This window comes from Haliotis rubra, unplaced genomic scaffold (assembly GCF_003918875.1).
Source record: "Haliotis rubra isolate DU_JTF1 unplaced genomic scaffold, ASM391887v1 Scf1602, whole genome shotgun sequence".
NCBI lineage: Eukaryota > Metazoa > Mollusca > Gastropoda > Lepetellida > Haliotidae > Haliotis > Haliotis rubra.
The window spans coordinates 41,703-62,651 of NW_025765562.1; the positions used below are offsets into that span (position 1 = coordinate 41,703).

The 20,949-nt window shown below is 40.0% G+C and overlaps 1 long non-coding RNA gene across 1 annotated transcript; it reads right to left on the reverse strand.

The window, feature by feature from the left end:
* Nucleotides 1–1,447: 1,447 nt before the first annotated feature.
* LOC124271479 lies at nucleotides 1,448–19,220 on the reverse strand. The gene is made up of 4 exons (XR_006897050.1): nucleotides 19,057–19,220; nucleotides 15,026–15,033; nucleotides 2,794–2,798; nucleotides 1,448–1,458 (listed from the first exon to the last, which is right to left on the reverse strand). It is a non-coding gene; the product is annotated as an uncharacterized LOC124271479 (long non-coding RNA).
* Nucleotides 19,221–20,949: the final 1,729 nt, after the last annotated feature.

A 20,949-nucleotide genomic window follows, 5' to 3' on the forward strand; every position in this document is an offset into this window, starting at 1 on the left:
TTTCATTGATGTTCACATGGCACATTGTCAGTATAGTTCAACACTGACGATATGACCACTGTTGACAATAAGGAACAAAGTTGATGATATAAGCAGTGTTGATAATGTGACTGAAAGGTTGATGATACAGCCACTGTTGACAATAAGAAACAAAGTTGATGGTGTAACCACTGCCGACAATAAGAAACAACGTTGATGATATGACCACTGTTGACAATAAGAAACAAAGTTGATGGTGGAACCACTGCTGACAATATGGCTCAAAGTTGATGACGAGCAGTGTGTATCGTGGCCTAAGTGGTTGATGAGCGATATATCCATTGATACTAAATAAGTTTAATGAGGCTAAGACGATATATCATGAAAGTATTGGCAAGGAACGATAAGTAGACGATTATCATTAATGATACAGTGATGGCGATATATCATGATACTTATCCCGACACTTTACAATCCTAAAACAGGACATATATGATAGATAAAATGACTGAATGACTTCTTTATTTGTTATACAGCAGAACAGGTGTTACATTCACACACACTTAAAAGGCTGTTCATGTAATAAAGTTTCAGCATTTAATGCTTAAGAAAGTACAATCAAACATATTCAGTATACCTTGATCTAGGTTTCCCTTGGAAGGTTGTGTTTCTGAACCAATGCTTTCACAGACAATTTATACAGTAATTTATACCAGAATCACTGCAAAAAACTCATAAGTATGCTTTCTAAATTTTAGCTTCTCTTTCTTAACAAAGCTAAGACATCGTTCATAGTTGTTAATAAATGGTGTTATTTGTCAAACAACTAAAACATGTTTCAATTACTTAAAGACAAGTCTTTACAGTTCACAGAGATTGTTCACATGCTTTCACTGACACACTAACTCCTTTGTTCATGTAACAAAGATGGCAGACACAAATTCCTTTTAGGTTCAGTTTGTTTTAAAATTCAGAAAAAAAAGAGACTCCCCTTCCTATTACTTATGCAATACTCCCTACAACTTTAAGTAATATTTAAGTAGTATCGATATATCGTCTCTTGTATGCATAGATCGATGTATCATGGACCCTCGCGATATAAATATCCTGATATATTGCCTAAACGTGTTTTGTATCGATGCACTCGTGATCACTATCAGAAGTTGATTTTATGCAAACATCGATACTATCGATGAATCGTTACACCACTAATGGGAACTGCTGCTCCAACCACGCAGTGCTCATCAGACTAGGAGATACAGAGTGGAATATATCATGTTAACTCTCTAGGCTCAAAGGTCAGATGGTTTTGTGTCAGGACGACCTGTAATGTATTATTATTACCCTCTGATAGCTCAGGGCAAGTGAACAGTGTGTCAGGCTGGTGATATATGACAAATATAAACATCTCTGCAGTGCATATCTGGGTTTTTCACATGTGGCTGCAGGAGACTACACTGTGTAACACTTAGGCAGATGCTTTGAACATATAGAATAGATACACATTTTAAGGCGACAAACATGCAAGGTTTCAATCAGTTTGTGAACGAGTTTTGTGTAATGCCTGTCAATAATATTCCAGTCATTTCAGGGCATGCTGTAAATATTCTAATCAGGGCCTTAAAAAAAGTGATTGACAGCAAGAGCCATCAGATACCATGATCACCATGACACACTGTGAGCAAGGTCACCATGACATACTGTACAATGTCACCGTGACACACTGTAGTGTTTTGTAGTACCAAAGCCTCCATGAAGGATTCGGAGCTAGAATGGATCACCAGCAACCTATGATGGTTGTACGAGGATCCCGACTACACAGATTGGCAGTCTGGCTCAGTGACAATGTTGATTCGGCGTCATCAAAACGGTGATCAAAATTTATATCAATCATAGGATTATCTGATCCCTACTCGATTAATACAGGCCAAGATCATATAGCTGGAATATTGCTGATAGCATCATCATTCAACAAGAAATACAAAACAAGTTACTCTGTACTACATGATCACTGTTATCTTGGTCTTTCCTTATAAACAAATAATAATTGTATACTCAATGGTTCAAACAAGAGAACTGAAACACACACATTTTCAGGAATTCTTACTGCGTCTATTTTAAATTTGATTTAAATTTGAAATTAGATCAATATGATGTTTGCCTAGGGACTGGAAAATTGAAAAAAAAAGAGAAACATCACTAAAACTTGTCATAACTTTTCAATTTTGTCAGTGTGATATTAAATTTCCATGCATCAAACATGTCAAATACTCAAGAACTCCCACAAGTCTGAGACAAACATCAAGCTTTTCTCCTAAAAACCATTTTCTCCTTCGTAACATTCATCAACAACTACACCCGCCACCCAGTAAGAAGGAATATTATTTGACACAGTTATAGACTTTATTTCCCCATGTCCGCCCTATCTATTACAGTGAGTGAGTGAGTGAGTGAGTGAGTGAGTGAGTGAGTTGGCTTTTAGCAATACTATAGAAATATAACAGCAGGGGGGACCAGAAAAGGTTTGGTTTGTTTGTTGTTTAACGAAGCACTCAGCAATATTCCAGCTATATGGGGGGTGGTCTGTAAATATTCGAGTCTGGACCAGACAATCCAGTGATGAACAGCATGAGCGTCGATCTATGCAATTGGGATACGACGATATGTGTCAACCAAGTCAGCGAGCCTGACCACCTGATCCTGTTATTCGACTCTTATGACAAGCATGGGTTACTGAAGACCAATTCTAACCCGGATATTCACTGGTGCACCAGGGAAGGCTTCACACAATGTACCCTTGTGGTGAATCAAAACTGGGTCTTCAGCAAAACAAATGAATGCATTAACTACTAGTCTACCACACCAGGCACCAATCCATCACACACAAAAACACGTAAAATAAGGCCAAAAAAAAAATTATGTCTGTTTCCGGTAACCCAACCGACCCTAAATCTTTTTTTGACCAAGTCAAAATCATGACTGGAGCGCATTTCAACTCATCATTTTCATCCAAATCGAGTATGATGTTTTCATGTTTTTCAGTGTATGTAGGGCTAAAATGGATTGCATTAAATTGGCATAATTGGCTCTCACTGACAAAACCTGCAAATAAATAACATGAATAATGATTTGATATAGAAATCTTTCAATGTTTCATCACAAGGCATTGTCACTACATGATATGGTATCCTTGAAGACCTCAGGTGCCCACCTGGTGCAAAAAAAAAAAGAAAGTAAAAAAAAGAGAAGATAAAACCGACCCATGTAACCCTATTTTTAAATAGCATGTAATAGGAAACGGACATATATTTTTGGGCCTAAGGTACACTTGAAAAAATGTCTAATTTTGATATTTTATGGAAAACGTGAACTATATGCCATGTATTAGCATTAACAGCACTAATTGAGCAATTGGAAAAACAATGTTCTGCGGCTTGGGCTGATGACTGCTGATCTTGAAGACAAATATGAGTAATGACGTCAATAAGTGCTCCATATGGAGAAAAAATCTATGACTCTCACGATCCTGGTCCACATAAACATCCAGGTAACAAAACAACCTTGCATAATTCAGATTCTAGACTCGTAACAAATCATGGACTTAATGTCTCAATCAATACATAGACACTCTCTGACATCTCCTTCAAGACTTTTGTGACGAGTTCCGCATGCTCTTGTCAATTTGGCCTATTTAATCGCAATCTCAGAGATCTGACTTCGCATGGGAAAAGCTTTGTTTTGGAGCGTGTAAAAACCCTTGCTCCATCTTGCCAAACTTGAGTGTGGGATTGTTGAGGGTTTAGGAAGCATTGACAGAATTTCCCAGCATAGCAGGATGATTGGATGATAAACAGTTCCACACTCTTTAAAGTATCCTTAATCCTTGGAAGGAAAATAAAGTTGTACTTCAAGAGAGAGATTCTCAATGTTTGGACTGAATTTAAGAATTCTTTCTGAACTAGAGACAAAGAAAATTTATGAAACTGTTGAAAGTCATTTGTGAACATTTAGTTTTTGTGCTTGTGTTATTGTTAAACCTGCTGTAACCATGATACAGTAGATGTCTAAGTTTGAAAACGAATAACAAGAAATAACAGATGTTTATTTTAACCTTTTAAAATTCAAGTGAAGTAATTTATTTCCAACTTATTTTTGATCTTTCGCTGAATAAATCAAGAACTGATACAGTATACTGATGTTAGAACTGTATCAGGATTTCTGATATTTACACACCCGTGAAGATCCGGGTTAGAATTGACTAACGGGATCGGGTGGTAAGGCTTGCTGACTTGGTTGACGCATGTCAGTGTATCCCAATTGCGTAGATTGATGCTCAGGCTGTTGATCACTGGATTGTCTGGTCCTGACTCGATTATTTACAGACCGCAGCCATGCAGCTGGAATATTGCTGAGTGCTGCGCAAAAACTAAACTCACTCTCACTCTGATATTAACCGTGAATATGTCTTACCTTGGACTGTCAATACAACCTGATCAGTTTTCCAACTTTCTAGAACTAGATGGGGATGAAAATACAGGACCTCCCCACGCAAGACTTCTGGACCATGTTATATTTAACTCAACACGTTAAGACAAACATTATACATGGCAGTCCATATTCCTCTGTCTGTACAATATATTCTAGTTTTAAAGAAAACATCATCTTGTAATAGGTACAAGCATATAATTGTCTAATACTCAGCACTCGCTACTCAAACCAGCATTTCAAACAGTCACTATATTCCAGTGTAGATGGTACCAGGTACTACTTAGTCACAGAAAACATCAGCCTAGAATGTGTACTAGTAATGTCCTACCATTTCTAAAATGTCTTCGTCAACATTTGAAGCAAGTTTGTTCACTACCACTGGTCATGTAATATTAATATCTCTGAAAACAAATCTAATCTTAACTTGAATGTGAAAAATATAGAAATATCTTGAACAATTATGCAAGAATACCTATCTTGAATCTTGTGCCATTCAAAGATGGAATTTGTCTTGGTACAATAATGGTCGGGCAAAGAATACTTTTTACAATTTGGTCATGTAACTGACCCAATCAGTCATGTGACATTTAATCCATGCTGGGATAATGAGAAAACTGATTCAGCTATTCCTGCCAGTCCCCATGATGACGAAGTTCTGACAACCTCCAACACTTGCATCAAGAATATCTTCAGTATTTTAGTGTGTGAGTATATTTAGCTGAAAATATAATATTTTTTTCACAGAGGCGAATATTCCAACATGTCCAATACTGAAAATTTGCATCATCAACATCTATTTCCCTGGATACATAACATCCATAGTCAGTTTCATTTATCCTCCAAAATATATTTGAACAGGCATAAAAAGGCACGATTGTGATGAAAGTTATATGAATTTATCACTGAAAATCCTGAGCGTTTTATATAAATCCTCCTTTGTATCTGACGAAGGAAGGACATGTAAAATTTCAAAGACGTCATTCTGTGTCAACTTTTCATATTTAGTAATTATAAATTTCTGTTTTTGCAGAAGGATGGGGACAATTTGAGTACATTTAAAGACTGTTGTTATCTCATTTCAAAATACCTGCATCAACCAACTCAATTTCAGAAAAACCTTTGGGAAATTATGTAAAAGATTTTGTAAGAATATTAAATAGCAGGCCCTGAACAATTTGTAAGGGACTTGAAGTTAATTTAATAATAACCTTTAGATTTATTTATTTGAAACTAAAACCTTTCAGCCATCACATTAATCTTAATAAAACCGTACACGTATCATTTCCACAACTTCATAATAGGTAGTCATAAGGAATATATCATAACTATAACACATCCCTACCTTCTTGTTAACATAATGAATCCAGGTATTATCCAATGTCTGGCGAAAAAATCCTGTGACTGCCTTTTCTAATGAAAGAATCCCCACACTGACAAACTCGATGCTCTCTAACAAGATTATGAAGATTTTAACAAATTAGCATTTCCTGTGTGTCCCCAGCTGACCTGAGCGGGACGGAACCGCCAGTATGTAGGAAGTGCAAGTGAAACCTTCGGTATGAAACGCGATGTGGACAGTGTTCCCTACACAAGTAGACTCGCTACACAATCTCTGAATGGGTCACATTGTTTCATGCTGTTTTCCTAACAAATTTTACAGTTTGTACAAGACAATTAACAACAAACAAAAGATTTCCCTGTAAACAAGTCAACATCTGGGGCAGTCTACAGGTGAAACAGCTATTAGAAGATTATTGACCAAACTGGGGTTTGTTCTCTGCACATACAATCTTGGCATATCAACACATGATTTCCCTATAGCTGCAGAAAGTAAGATTTTGTCATGGATACGATCACTCTGGAGCATGTGGAGTCAAATTAGCAACTGTCAGAATTTCATTGCCACAGACAGAGGCAGGTGGACCCAATCTTAAATTTTATCTCACAAACTATTTAATTTAGCTTAAATTTGTGAAAAAATTGTACATATTTACATCAATACAGCTTTTGTGTTTTTCTGTCTCAAGAACATTTCAAGCCAAACTATTGTGCTACAACATTGCACTTTGAATGGACATAAATCACACAATCTTACTTCATCTCACAGTGTGGGGTGGTTGAGTAGACTAGTGGTTACAGCGTTCGGTCATCACACTGAAGACCCAGGTTCGATTCTCCACATGGGTACAATGTGTGAAGCCCATTTCTGGTTACCCTCGCCATGATATTGCTGGAATATTGCTAAAAGCGCTGCGAAACCATACTCACTAACTCACTCATCTCACAGTGTCACACTGTTTTCAATGAATAAATCCAGTGCTGGGAGTGATCTTTAAGTACTGACATCCATGAAGATCCGGGTTAGAACTGACCTTCAGCAACCCTTGCTTGTCATAAGAGGCGACTAACAGGATTTAGTGGTCAGGCTCGCTGACTTGGTTGACACATATCATTGTATCAAAATTTTCGTGGAGGACAATGATCTTGATGTTGATCACTGGATTGTTTGGTCCAGACTCTATTATTAACAGACTCACGCCATATAGCTGGAATATTGCCGAAAGCGCATTAAACAACAAACAAAATTATTAATGACTTGTTATATTTAGAGTGATTTGTCACTTTTTGACAGATATGAATGGTAGGAAATAATCTCTTGTGTTACACAAACAACACATTTACCTAACACACAAACATGGTCAACTAAAATTTTAGTCCATCCAAAAACGAAATTAGGTAGGTTTTGGTTGTTTCTAATTCTCTTTGCTCTCTTGAGTAATAATTAAAATCAGCTTTCAAATGAAGACAGTGGCTGCTTCTTCATTGTAAAATATAACACATTTAAAGCTGGTGGCATCAACATGACCAGTACTTTCCATGGTGATTATAGCTGCAGAAAGACATGCAAAGAAAGGTCTATGCAAAAGGTCCCAGCTTAGGGCCACTAAGGAAAATAGTACCAATACATGTATGTTTCCAGATTTTGGGGTCTATGCAGGCACAGGTTGACCTACAGGGTACCATGGGTATAGTTTGACCATTTCTTGATATGCCCTGTATAGGAGATCACAATGTGGGTGATGTACCCTGTATATACTGTCAGGGTGATCACAATGTGGGTGATATACCCTGTATATACTGTCAGGGTGATCACAATGTGGGTGATATACCCTGTATATACTCGTCAGGGAGATCACAATGAGGGTGATATACCCTGCATATACTGTCAGGGTGATCACAATGTGGGTGATATAGCCCTGCATATACCGTCAGGGAGATCACAATGTGGGTGATATACCCTGTATATATACTGTCAGGGTGATCAATAATGTGGGTGATATACCCTGTATATACTGTCAGGGAGATCACAACGTGGGTGATATACCCCTGTATATACTGTCAGGGTGATCACAATGTGGGTGATATACCCTGTACATACCGTCAGGAGATCTCAATGTGGGTGATGTATCCCCTGTATATACTGGTCAGGGTGATCACAATGTGGGTGATATATCCTGTATATACCGTCAGGAGATCACAATGTGGGTGATATATACCCCATATACTGTCAGGGTGATCACAATGTGGGTGATATACCCTGTATATACTGTCAGGGAGATCACAATGTGGGTGATATACCCTGTATATACTGTCAGGGTGATCACAATGTGGGTGATATACCCTGTATATACTGTCAGGGTGATCACAATGTGGGTGATATATCCTGTATATACTGTCAGGGAGATCACAATGTGGGTGATATACCCTGTATATACTGTCAGGGAGATCACAATGTGGGTGATATACCCTGTATATACTGTCAGAGTGATCACAATGTGGGTGATATGTATATATACCGTATATACCGTCAGAGATCACAATGTGGGTGATATACCCTGTATATACTGTCAGAGAGATCACAATGTGGGTGATATACCCTGTATATACTGTCAGGGTGATCACAATGTGGGTGATATACCCTGTATATACTGTCAGGGAGATCACAATGTGGGTGATATACCCTGTATATACCTGTCAGAGATCACAATGTGGGTGATATACCCTGTATATACCGTCAGGGAGATCACAATGTGGGTGATATACCCTGTATATATACCGTCAGGAGATCACAACGTGGGTGATATAGCCTGTATATACTGTCAGGTGATCACAATGTGGGTGATATACCCTGTATATACCGTCAGAGTGATCACAATGTGGGTGATATACCCTGCATATACCGTCAGGAGATCACAATGTGGGTGATATACCCTGCATATACTGTCAGGAGATCACAATGTGGGTGATATACCCTGTATATACTGTCAGGAGATCACAATGGGTGATATACCCTGTATATACTGTCAGGGTGATCACAATGTAAGTGATATACCCCCTGTATACCGTCAGGAGATCACAATGTGGGTGATATACCCTGTATATATACCGTCAGGGTGATCACAATGTGGGTGATATACCCTGTATATACTGTCAGGGAGATCACAATGTGGGTGATATACCCCTGTATATACCGTCAGGGTGATCACAATGTGGGTGATATACCCTGTATATACCGTCAGGTGATCACAATGTGGGGTGATATACCCTGTATATACTGTCAGGGAGATCACAATGTGGGTGATATACCCTGTATATACCTGTCAGAGATCACAATGTAAGTGATATACCCTGTATATACTGTCAGGGAGATCACAATGTGAAGTGATACACCCTGTATATACCGTCAGGAGATCACAATGTGGGTGATATAACCCTGTATATACCGTCAGGGTGATCACAATGTGGGTGATATACCCTGTATATACCGTCAGGAGATCACAATGTGGGTGATATACCCTGTATATACCGTCAGGGTGATCACAATGTGGGGATATAACCTGTATATGTACCTGTCAGGAATCACAATGTAGTGATATACCCTGTATATATACGTCAGGGTGATCACAATGTGGGTGATATACCCTGTATATAACTCGTCAGGGAGATCACAATGTCAGGGGTGATATACCCTGCATATACCGTCAGGGAGATCACAATGTGGGTGATATACCCTGTATATACTGTCAGGAGATCACAATGTGGGTGATATACCCTGTATATACCCGTCAGGAGATCACAATGTGGGTGATATACCCTGTATATACCGTCAGGGTGATCACAATGCTGGGTGATATACCCTGTATATACCGTCAGGGTGATCTACAATGTAAGGTGATATACCCTGTATATACCGTCAGGGAGATCACAATGTGGGTGATATACCCTGTACATATACCGTCAGGGGAGATAACAATGTGGGTGATATACCCTGTATATACCGTCAGGGAGATCACAATGTACCCCTGGTGATATCAGGGGAGATCTGTGTGTATATCCTGTATATCAGGGTGATCACAATGTGGGTGATATACCCTGCATATACCGTCAGGACATAACAATGTTGGTGATATACCCCGTATATACCGTCAGGGTGATCACAATCAATGGGTGATATACCCTGTATATACCTCGTCAGGAGATCACAATGTGGGTGATATACCCCGTATATATACTGTCAGGGTGATCACAATGTGGGTGATATACCCTGTATATACCGTCAGGAGATCACAATGTGGGTGATATACCCCGTATATACCGTCAGGGAGATCATCAATGTGGGTGATATAACCCTGTATATACCGTCAGAGAGATCACAATGTGGGTGATATATCCCTGTATAATACCGTCAGGGTGATCACAACGCAAGTGATATAATTCTGTATATACCGTCAGGGTGATCACAATGGGTGATATACCCCTGTATATACCGTCAGGAGATCACAATGTGGGTGATATACCCTGTATATACCGTCAGGGAGATAACAATGTGGGTGATATACCCTGCATATATCAAAGGGTGTCACAATGTGGGTGATATACCCCGTGATATACCGTGGGTGATATACCCTGTGATATACCGTCAGGGTGATCACAATGTGGGTGATATAACCTGTACATACCGTCAGGGTGATCACAATGTAAGGGTGATACACCCTGTATATACCTGTCAGGAGATCACAATGTGGGTGATATACCCCGTATATACCGTCAGGAGATCACAATGTGGGTGATATACCCTGGCATATACCGTCAGGGAGATAACAATGTGGGTGATATACCCTTGCATATACCGTCAGGGTGATCACAATGTGGGTGATATACCCTCGTATATATATGGTCAGGAGATCACAATGTGGGTGATATACCCCGTATATACCGTCAAGGGAGATCACAATGTGGGTGATATACCCTGCATATACCGTCAGGGTGATCACAATGTGGGTGATATACCCTGTATATACCGTCAGGAGATCACAATGTAAGTGATATACCCCGTATATACCGTCAGGGAGATCACAATGGGTGATATACCCTGCTTTACACCATATATATACCGTCGTCAGGGTGATCACAATGGGTGCGATATACCCTGTATATACCGTCAGGAGATCACAATGTGGGTGATATACCCGTATATACCGTCAGGGGATCACAATGTGGGTGATATACCCTGCATATACCGTCAGGGTGATCACAATGTGGGTGATATACCCCTGTATATACTCGTCAGGAGATCATAATGTCAGGGTGATATACCCTTGCATATACTATACTCAGGAGATCACAATGTGGGTGATATACCCTGTATATATACTGTCAGGGTGATCACAATGTAAGTGATATATCCGTGTATATACTGTCAGGGGAGATCAATAATGTGGGTGATATAACCTGTATATACCGTCAGGGAGATCACAATGTGGGCGATATACCCTGTATATACCGTCAGGGGAGATCACAATGTGGGTGATATACCCTGTAATACTGTCAGAGATCACAATGTGGGTGATATACCCTGTATATACCGTCAGGGTGATCACAATGTGGGTGATATATCCTGTATATACTGTCAGGGTGATCACAATGTAAGTGATACACCCTGCATATACCGTCAGGAGATCACAATGTGGGTGATATACCCTGCATATACTGTCAGGAGATCACAATGTGGGTGATATAACCCTGTATATACCCGTCAGGGCGATCACAATGTGGGTGATATATCCTGTATATACTGTCAGGGAGATCACAATGTGGGTGATATACTCTGTATATACCGTCAGGAGATCACAATGTGGGTGATATACCCTACATATACCGTCAGGAGATCACAATGTAAGGGGATATAATCCTGCACATTACCGTCAGGAGATCACAATGTGGGTGATATATTCCCTGTATATACCGTCAATGGAGATCACAATGTGGGTGATATGTCTCCTGTATATATACCTGTCAGGAGATCACAATGAGGGTCATATGTCCCTGTACATACCGTCAGGAGATCACAAAGTGGATGATATGCCTTTATATACAGCGTACCTGGTCAATATAGGTACATCACCAGGACCAAATAAAAATTTGCCTTGGACAGAGGTCAGTTTAGGCCGGTTGCAAGTCTCGCCTATGACCGGCGCCATCATATGCGAAGCTTCCACTGTCGTACTGTCAATTTAGCATTAACAACATGTTTGAATAAGAAACATTTAATAATTACTCACCGCGACACGCACCAATCACTCACAATTCATCAAGAAACCGATTAACACTTCCCGCTTCTGAATAATCTTCGAGTAACCCTCAACTGAAGTTGTTACATCATTTGGACCCAATTGCATCAAAGGGCCAAGGCCGTCCCTTCATGTGTCGGTTTTTTACAGATTCGCTTTCATAACAACTGTTCAGCTGGAACTGAAAACAATGCCTATATCCGAGTAGGCAGACGCCAACAATGTTTACAGATTGCTTCTAAACGATAATTAAGCGCATTTCTGCCGACTGAAACTTTGTGCTGATGCAGACAGAGTGCCGGGTGTTTACAGATAACCGATATTGCCACAGAGTCCACTGTATATCATCCATATAGCGACCTTTACTTAATAGCATATACATAGGCATATCACCTCTGTGATAGCATATACAGGGCATACCACACATTCGATCTCTGACAGTAAATACTGGGCATATCACCCACACTGTGATCTCTGAAAGTATGTACAGTGCATTATCACCAACATTGGGAATGTCTGACAGCATATACAGGCATACTATCCACAGTGTGGCCTCTGTGACACTTGCCACATTATTCAAAACGTCACTCCACAGTGTGACCCACACATGTTCAAGACAACAATCAAACTAAGATAATATTTTCTGGCAACATTGTGTCATTACTACGAAGAAACACCAGAACCAAACTCATGAATATAATCGTTCCACATTGTTGGGATTGTTCATAATGGTAATTTCCAGTAACTTAGTCATACATGATCCATATTCACCTTGCTTCCTTCCGACATGCCACACCGTTTTGTAATTAACAATGCATCAATAATTCATACAACTACAGTACAAAAGAGCTCAAAGAGATGTCGGTCACATCACCACGAGAACTAAACAATAACATAGTGACGTTTCGTGTCAACAACACTGGAAACGGTACCGTAACATAAACATGAACGGAAAATATGGATGCTACTTTTGGTGCAAAATACACCGCTCTGGTAATCGTGGCTGCAAAGAAAACAATATTAGTAGCATAATGCAGCATCATATCAGTATGGTAAATCAGCCAAATGGCATCTACACTGCGGTGGCGATCAGAATCACGAACAACGAAAGAAACCTGCCAAAATTGTCAGCTCAACACAAAACGACAAGCATTCACAAAGTCGGCCATCTTGGACAGGTCAGAGGTTGGAGGTCAGTGGGTCAAAGGTTACTGACGATGCCTGTGCATTCTCTTTCACGAGAACATTACTCTACAGTTTTAAAGTCTTGATTCTTTATTAAACAGAATTTACTTTATTTCAGTGGAAACGATTACATCGTTAACATATTGATAACCAAGGGACTTCACAGATAGGGGACCTTCCATCGACCCTGATAAGATCAATCACGGAATTTCCTGGCACTACCATACACGCTGATTAATTCACAAATTCGCTAATTTCTGAAAGAAATTCTTCGATCCAATAAATACATTCATAAATCCATCTCTGTTGATAACGCAAAACAAAATGCAAAGAAATCATCTGGACAGCCCATCATTTGATTAGCCAAAATGATTAAACATATTTGATGCATGTTTGTATGCAACAATAAAGTTTCGTTAGTATCCTCAAAACAAGCAACAATGAGTGATTGAGTGAGTTTAGTTTGACGCCGCACTCAGCAATATCCCAGTTATATGGCGGCGGTCTGTAAATAATCGAGTCTGGACCAGACAACCCAGTGATCAACAGCATGAGCATCGATCTGCGCAATTGGGAACCGATGACATGTGTCAACCAAGTCATGTCTTACTACTCAAAGGAATAGGAGAGGACTGGCACAGCAAAAGTATTGGTGGCTTTGACCTTGTTTCGAGCATTTAGCTCTGAGCTCCAGATTTTCTTTAAACGAGATTTGTACTCGGCCCGAAGTTTTTCTTGAATTTGTGCACTCTGGAGCTTGTCTCGAACTTGCATTCCAAGATAGGTGTAGGCCTGATCTTCCACAAGATACTCAGTAACTGCCCCGACCCCCTCCTGTAACTTAAGCGATCCACCATTAACTGCCATGCCACGTTTCAAATGAAGTGTATTACATTTGTTGAGTCCAAAGGTCATGCCAATATCTTTAGAAAAGGACTTGACAAGGAGAACCTGCTCTTTCAAATTGGCATGTCCTTTGGCAAGGAGCTCGATGTCATCCATGTAAAGGAGATGAGTAAGCGGTGTTGGGGATCTGCGCTGAGGAGGTCCGGGATTGTAAACCTCCTCTTTATTGAGCAGAAAGCTCAAAGGATTTAGAGACAGACAAAAAACCAAAGGACTGAAGGAGTCCCCTTGAAATATTCCCCTCCTGATTGGAATAGATTCCAAAGTTTGCACCTGCCCTTGCAAGTACATCTCAAGTTGAGTCAACCAGCAACTCATTAAAGACTTGAGTAAATCAAGTAGTCGCTCAGGGAGGTCAATATTATTATTATTATTTTATTATATTATTCCGCCGATTTTTGTACCAAACATACCTCCTAAACCTCCAAATCGCTTACAAAAATCACACAGATCCCCACCGAGGATAAGATATACCTCTTAAAGATCTCTAGGCTCTAGGCCCAATGGCAAAGGGGAGATAATTAAAAATTAATTCCAAAATTTCAAATTTGACAGCAAATATCTCAAGAACTAATTGTTCCAACACTTCCAAATATCTTGTAAAGATGCACAATCGAAGTCCCAACAATTTTGCCTGGACGGGTCAAATCGCTAAAATCTACCATTTGGCAGTTATTTTTGTTTTCAGTTTTGGGCAATGTTTTTCAGCAGTTTTCTGAGTGGTTTGCTCCCAAAATGTGCTGAGCTCCAACCATCAGCTCTAGACATTCCAGAACACTAATTGTTTTGACCGTGGACCCAAGAACAATTGAGATACAGCCTTTTAAAGGGGGAACTATTTCTTCTCCAGAACTTCTTAAAAAGGTACATGACCCCCGCAACCCCGGCAGTATTTAGAAGAAAACGTGTTCTGGCTCCGTTTTGGACGATGGTTTTTTGCCCTCAAATACAATTCAAACACTCTCAAACCAACCGCCCGATTTCGACCAAAATGTACCTGTACAATTGGGCTATAAGTGTCGATTATAACTACTGACTGAAGCGATGTATCTCCAAAGACAACAGAGGGACAAGTGAAATTATATTTTCCACACTTTAGTTGCTATCTCCATCGGTTCTCTAGAGAACACAATGGAACTTAGCCGTATGTATCGCAAACGTTAGCTGATCAGTTTCTGTTCTACGGCTTATGCGAAAAGTATCACCGTTTGGTACATATCTTCTTCATGATTGTAAGAGGTAATTAAGATAGCTGTTTGAACAAAGGGTTCTTCTGTTTTGAGATTCATGATACCCAAGTGATATTTTTTAATCTAAGAAAAAAGGTTTTGTGATGAATTTATCGAAACTTAAAGACCTTCCAGTACATCCGGTCGAAGGGCATTCGACTGGCAGTGATATGATTCATATTAACTAAAACTATTACAACTTTCATCAAATATGTGACAGACACAATAGGCTAGATAGAACTAAAGCCAAGGAGCCCTACATCGTTGCTTGTGACTATATTTATGTTCAGCTATTTATTATGTATGTGTATCTCCATGTTTTTAAATTGAATTATTGTGTCTCGTACGCCTGATGGCTGGATGCTGACATTTTTATCATTGTAAGGGTATGGTCTGTCTTTTATGAGCATGTGCCACATAAATACAATATTTTTTTCTTCTAGCTTCACTACTCCCCGTTGTGGAACTTAGTTTGTGTTAGATACATACACCTGTTCATAAGTCATCATTCCATCGTGTCTTGTCTCGTGTCTGGGTTAACTATTCAGCCTTGATGTCTCATCTGGCAAATGACTACATGAGTGAGTGAGTTAAAAGTTTACATCGCAACGGCAATATTACAGCCATATAGCGATGAAAACAAGGTAATCAATTTAAATAGCTGTCGACAAAGGACAGTAAAACAACTAGAATATCACAGATATAAATGTAAAACTAGTAATTAAATCTAAAACATTTTAATTATAGAGGACAACACAATATGGAAATAGGCTATAGATCGCCAACAACTGAAGGTAGATCACCATACCAGGGACCATGGGGACTTAGAGTACCTTTGCTACCTGCATGGACCCTAGTTGGAATTAGACCATCCCTTCAGCCTCTGGCGATTTTAGGAAATATTTAGCCAACTTTAAAAGAACAAAAAATACTACGTTTTAAAATCAGGTAAATTTAAATTTAGTTTTGAAAGTTTTTGGGACTTACGTACTACATGAAGCTAAACAAGTAATACAGTTTGACAGTTTCTTCAATGCAATGCTGGGGCGGATACAGCTTTTTGAGAAAGTGGGGGTGCACACTTCATTTTCACCCGAGTTTTAATTCCCTTTAACAAACTATCAGGGCAAAAGGGGTGCGCACCCCTGCACCGCCCCTCTGGATCCGCCTATGCAATGGATGCGACATTTCGGTGTTAGCTGTAACTTGTTCTTCATCAAACCAGCTTCTAACTTGCCACTTAATGAAATGTATGACATGTTACGTAATGTGCACGTTCAAGCGCAGCCAGAGAGGAGTTCTCATAAACATTAATCAAAGGATTAAGTGATCATGCGTTGACTGTTATCTTCTAAAGTGGATTTGCCAAAAGTGAGGTTTACTGCCGCAGACGGAATACACCTATATCATGTCGTAAAGTGAACGTGTTCAAAGCAATAACTGATAATTCGTTGATATTGTTTGATTGCTATTGTTGTCTAGCTAAATAATTAGGCATCATACAACCGTGGGCATCATGATACTCACGTGCGCTATCTCGACTGACCAATGAGACCAATGACAAAAACCTGACACAAATTTACGTGACGAGTTGAGGAACGATCATGAGTTATGATACCTCGAAACGTTATACATATACTAGTATTAGATTCTTGAGAGAGATTTGATATGGAACACGTTTCTTTCAGATGATAGTAAAACCTTGTTATAAATATTGTGATGAAAATAACTGGATAACTATTTTGCGGCCAGTTTGTAAAATAACTGGACTATTTAGGGATCACGAAGGTGACTACATTTCTCAATTAATTCCAAGACGAATCTGTATTTCATCTCTATGATTAACGTGAAGAGTGAGTGAGTTTAGTTTTACGCCGCTTTTAGCAATATTCCAGCAATATCACGGCAGGGAACACCAGAAATGGGCTTCACACTTTGTGCCCATGTGGGGAATCGAACCCGGGTCTTCAGCGTGACGAGCGAACGCCTTAACCACTATATAGGTTACCCCACCACCCCAAACGCGAAGAAGCACCGCAGAGATTGCGAACTCTTCAAGGCAAGCATTAGGTATTTGGGCCCTTGTTCTCCAGGAATCTCACGGCAGCCTAGTTGAAGACTTCGTATAACGCGGAACACAGACGCACACGCACGCACGCACAAATCGCTTTTATGTACTTGAAGTTTTGTATTCCCACCATTTCCTTGGCAATATTTTTGGAACAAAATCCTAAATTGCTCCTGAGACCAGCTAAGCAAATATTTCGGCGTGTTCTTGTTAATATTTCTCACATTTCTTGATAAAGCTGTCGATGAAGACCACACATTTCTGTTTGTCTCCGATCAAACCCGCGTTAGCACTTCACATATAGAAGCGTTTCAGCGTGTCCACACTGTTGACGGTTATTATCCTAAGGCGAGATAGGCTAACATCTGAATTTTCCACACTACCACAGTTTATTGAGTGTCAGTCTTCCTAGAAACATATTGTTCCTGTTTAGAAGGCAATACAACATATAACAACTATATGCTAGGATATATACATTTGTAAATAGGCCAATGAAAGCTCACGTGACATCAGGAAACTGAATATTGCCTTATAATAAAGCGGTCTTAGTGCTGTCATAGTCATGGTTCGATGCTGAAATATAGAACCCGACAGTTGAAGCTAAGATCACTTTATTTAAGGGGCCAGATGGCATATAGGTAGAGAGGGGGGGGGGGGGGAGGGGGAGAGAGAGCCGCAAGCACGTATCAAACTCACCTCCTGTACAACGATTCAGAATAAATCATCATCATTGTGATAGATTGAGTATGATTGTACGCCGATTTTTAGCAATATTCAAACAATATCACCAGAAATGGGCTTCACACGTTGTACCCATGTGGAATCGAACCAGGATCTTCGGCGTGACAAGCCAACGCTTTAACCACTAGGCTACCCCACCGCCCCGAATCATCATTAGGCAAAATTGCTGTAAATGCAACAGTGCCAGCAGTTGAGCAATGCAATTCCTTGCACTTGTACCATATACTGAATAATGTCCGTGGTTTTAGTGTTTTATATGGGAGCAGCTGAATTGCCTTTTGCATGCGTTTGTGACGGATGCCATTCCTTGGGCATAATATTCTCACATTTGCAAGCACATGCTCATCACAAGCTGGTAGCGAATCATGAAATCATGTTCATGATATAGTCAGAGTCCGTCTTTAGTAGATATTGTTCGATCCCACACCAATATATATAGAATATCTGCGGCACATATTATTCACTGGCAATGGTTTTCACTAGTCAGTATGAAAAGGTGTATATCGGAATATATCTCACTCCACGACCTGCAGTATAACAGAGGATGCGTGACGAATCATTAAATAATTGCTGTCTCTAAAATCAATGCGAGAAGGGATGAAAATAATCAGAACTACACGAATCGATTGGAATTATGTCTAAAAAACATAGTAATGATTTCAAAATGCATCTCCTTAATTGTATAGCCATGCGTAATTGACTATTGATATACTGTCCAAATTAATGACATTCTTCTAGTGACATATATTGAGATGATTCCTGGCCATGAAAGTCAGAGTAAAACTGATAATCTTTACATTTTATGCATCGTTTCTCGCGAAATGAACACTTTTCTTTGTTTTACATATATTATTTCCTCCTTCCCTGTTACAAATGGGGTAGCTCACACCCAGGGTAATGTGAGTTCCAGCATTCAATACATGTAATAGTGTATTTCGTGGGTGTTTATAGGATGTACAGAGGAAGAAGGTTTTTCTGCATTAGGACAACCACTCATTCACCTTCTTACACCTATGCGAAATATAGATTTGATAAATGCCCAAACAACCCAAAGGCTAAAGAAGAATCAATACAGGAGAATACGTGGGATGGATGAAATGTAATGAGCCCTATTTTTAATTTTGAACAGTTTTCATGTATTAAGTACAAATACTTCGAGATTCAACCAAATACAAAACCGGGCAGCGAGGTTCTTCCTGGAGTATTCTGTCTAGATAAAAATAGAAAAACTTGTCTACTGCGCTGTCATCACATATATCTATCAACAGGTAAACTGTAGCGCAAATAGGGTTGCGCACAACAGAGAGAAAAATTGCGAGCGAAGCATATATGAAGACTGGTAATTTTTCTCTCTGTTTGCGCTACAGTTTGCCTGTGCCACATCATTACGGTCTTGCAGGGGCGGATACAGCTTTTTAGAAAGGGGGTTGCATACTACTGAGAAAAGGGAGGGTGCACATGTAATTTTCATCCGAGTTTTAATGGTCATTTATTAAACTTTCAGGACAAAAGGGCGGGGGGGGTGCGCACCCCTGCACCCCCCTTCTGGATCCGCCTATGTCTTGGCAGGTGTGGTGCCAACGATAGGGTGTGACTACGATGACATCTCTCAACTAGCACAGGGAGCCTGACAATCATGGGCAAAGAAGACCAATTTTAACCCGGGTCTTCACTGGTCGATGATTTCTGGAGCTTGAGGGTATACTAATACAAAATCATTTTCAACCAACTTCGTCCACACAATCCATCACATTTCGGCTCAGAACTTTCCAACCACCCCTGTATCTGTGCAAGACTGCACTGTCATGCTCTGACGGAGCAGAGGTTACTAGACGGCCTAGGATTTCTCCTAACCCGCTACCGGGTGTCCGCTTACAAGGTGAAGGACTCAGGCGGTCACACCCGGGCACTTGCGTTATTGCCTGTCATCGTATCCCTATGACGAGGGAGGTTGCTTATAATATCCATCATTGGTTTGTCCAAGAGTAGATTGTTTACAAACGATATAGTTGGAATATGAAATAGGATTGGATAGGATATGGTATTTATATAGCGCATGCTATCACACGCTCAAAGCGTTGGGGTTTTTCCCCTCGATCATTGGATGCCAGTCTCAACGGCACATCGTTTTATCAATCTCAACTCCCTGGGAATCATACAACTCTTGCAGCCGCTAGGCGTACCAAGTTATTGCAGTTTTCCAATCCTTACGAGGTACCCATTCACAGCTGGGTTGACTGGGACACATAGTCACAGTACTTTGTCCAAGTTTACTGCACGTTGCTGCACCCGCAACTAGGTGTTTGCACGTATTCATGTGGCCGCCATCTGGTCATATACCAACAGATTCGTGGGTTCTTTTAAGTGCACAGGGTTGTGTACTGTACACTAGGGGCTGTGACAAGACCTAAAGAGTCTGCATACAAAGTTGAGTCCAAAATTTTTACACCCGTCACAGGTGGGCTCGATACCGGGACCTCAAGTTCGCTGGCGCCTTAGACAACTCACCCACCATGCCCCCTAAATAGAAACAAAAACAACCAACAGAACATGTACCCAGAATCCCCATCAAATCATTGTTTGCCTACATTGATTATATAATCTGTCCGTAACTTGAATGTTGATAACATTTTGTGTAATATGGATTCATTGAATATTCATCACTTTTTTATTGAGGTACGTTTCCAAACTGTAGTTTAATAAAGATGATTCACATTAAGAG